The sequence below is a fragment of the Frankliniella occidentalis genome, unplaced genomic scaffold, assembly GCF_000697945.3.
Source record: "Frankliniella occidentalis isolate FOCC.00 unplaced genomic scaffold, Focc_3.1 Scaffold56, whole genome shotgun sequence".
Taxonomy (NCBI): Eukaryota; Metazoa; Arthropoda; class Insecta; order Thysanoptera; family Thripidae; genus Frankliniella; species Frankliniella occidentalis.
In genome coordinates, this window is record NW_026267186.1 from 1,144,140 (window position 1) to 1,146,864 (window position 2,725).

A 2,725-nucleotide genomic window follows, 5' to 3' on the forward strand; every position below is an offset into this window, starting at 1 on the left:
GGGGCAAGGTGGGGGTGGATGTGTGCGGGCGCTCCAACCAGTATCATTGCAAGTCAAGAGCGCGTACTGCGCACCCCCAAAAAGTTCCCCGAATATCTCTCTCTCTCACACACACACTCACTCTAACTCTCTCCCCGAAATAGTCCTTTTGTACAATAGCCTATGAGGAAGTTGCCCGATAAGAGGAACAAAAAGAAGGTAGCATTGAGGAGGAGGCGTGGCGTAGCGCCGTCCCTAAACAAAGAAGATGAACGACAGTCTAGCAGAGGTTAGGGTTAGGATGCGTGTCGTTAGATTTCAAGCAGTTTAGAACGGGCCTATGCATCTAGCACCTTGGTACCACCTATACCAAAGTTCATTACGACAATTGAGTCATTATCACTGAGTTAAAATAGTACCAATGCAATATGTCCGTACACTAACCTAAACAACGACACCGGGACGGTTTTAGAGGATTGTATACACTTACCTTTCCGAAGCCAAACTTTGGAGAAGCACCTTTTGACACAAGATGGTTACGCCGGTCTGGCATGGACTCAATTTTCCTTTAAAATTTCTACAAAACTTGATTCACTATCACACATCCACTTGCGACAGAACACAGTATGGTCGCCGGCGTTCTGATTTGTTTAGGGACGGCGCTACGCCACGCCACCTCCTCAGTGCTACCTTCTTTTGCACGGTTTACTGGCTACGATTGTCATTTATTGACTACGTTCTAGTGGGTTTTCGAGGCCTCTGATTGGCTGATTTTCAACGAATCTCTCACACTCAAGTCCGTTCGGTTTGCCCTCGAGTGACATGTGTTGCCTCTCTGTCGCAGATTCCGGTGCGTGAGTGCGAGGGACGGCATCCCTGCCTGTGCATCATCTGGCCGCCCCCTCGGCAACTCTGTCGCAGCAGTTACAGCTGATGTGCCTTCGCCCTGGACTGGAAAAAAACAACAAAAGGAGATCATCATGTGCCGTTTCGTGTTGAACGACGTATTCACAAAGCTGCGCCCCGTGACGGTGAGCGCGGTGTGTGTACAGGGTGTCCCATGGGCCCCGTAACCAAAAAGGCTTGTACTGGGCCTATGGGACACCCAGTACAATACTGTGAGGAGAAAGAAAATGAGCACTCCTGATTTCACGTGACTTGCCACAGTCGCGCGCCCCAGTCCCCCCGCTGCTCCCAGTCACCCCTCCTTCTGTTCGGAGGTCCAATATCCAACTGTGGAGATGTGTCGTGTGCAGGTTTATTCGTGATATGGTTTAGATTCTTCTGAAAACTATGTAAACTTGTTCACTCCAGAAAATGTTGGTCTGAAAAATATTTTTCTCAAAAATAGCATTGCGTTCCTATGGCGCCGTTTTCATTATTTTTTCCATTTGTATTTCTGTTTTCCATTTTACAATGACGTCGATTGTACAAAAAATATATATACAAAAATATAAAAATAATAAAGTGAAAGGATGAGAAATGTTTTCTTAACTTAACTTAAGATGTATGACAGTGAGGTGAAATGGAAATGGCGGTGAAACAGTATGGACTTCCCTCTCTTCAGCTTGCGCTTTACACGGAAAGCACAAAGAAAGTGGAGGCATAAGTAAGTCCCATTGGAATGTCATGCAAAAGATGGCGATATGACACACAATAAAGTTGTGAAGAGATGGAGATGCGAGACACGAGGCAGGTAAATCACAAACTCATCTTCACGATGAAGACTAGGGCGCAAGGGCGCTACCCACCCGGGTGCCGTCCGCCTCACGGCAGCCCTGTTCTGTCGTCAATGTCAAAGGGGAGGACCCAAAAATATATGCTGCTGTGAAATGGTAGAATTTTGCCTAAAATAACCGGCGTAATGCAGCGCAATACGGAGTAGTCTGTACACCAAAACTCTACAATTACGGACACAAAAAAATGCTCTTTATCTGAAGCAAAACAAATCTTGTTCCTTTTCTGTATTTGTACTTCGCAGAGATTTGGCATTTGAGAATTCCGTTTAAGCACACTTAGAGACCATTTTTTTTTTGTGATGTGGTTTATCCCTGGCGCCCAGAAAGATGCCAAACTGCTTCACCAAGTGGAGCAGCTGACTCTTCCACGGTGCACAGGATTCCGTTCGAGCCTCCGGATAAGAAACAAAATGACTAAGCAATACTAGATAGCTACAACAGTCCTCACCACTGTAGTAAAAAGCATTGACGCTTAATATGAGAAAAAACTTGCAACATAGAAGCACCAAAATAGCTTATAAAATGTAACACTTTGCACAAAACTTGGTATCTTAGGGTTCAGATATCACAATAAGGTCCGAGGTAGGTATTGCAGGTCCTGCTTAAAGAGTATGTGGTTCAAATAATATGAAGTTTCTTGCTCAATTGGAACGGCGTGCAGGATGCACGCCGTGGCAGACTTTCAATATCGGACCTCCCCTTTATTTGCCTTATAGTAGAGAGAGAATTGATACGAATATAATCCGTGGGGCAAGACAATAGGGAATCGGCACGAACAGCAAATGGGCTTTACCCAAATCTGCTATCTCTATCCCTCTCCCTCTCTCTCTCACACACACACTCATACACACATACACAGATACACACACGCACACACCACTATGGCTGACTGTCGCGAGATGCAGCGCGAGGATGGCAACATTCCGACACACATGCGATTACGGTGCCGATATCCAATATCTCCAACAGACGGCTCTCTCAATGCCGGGCTGAGGGGGTGGGGGTGG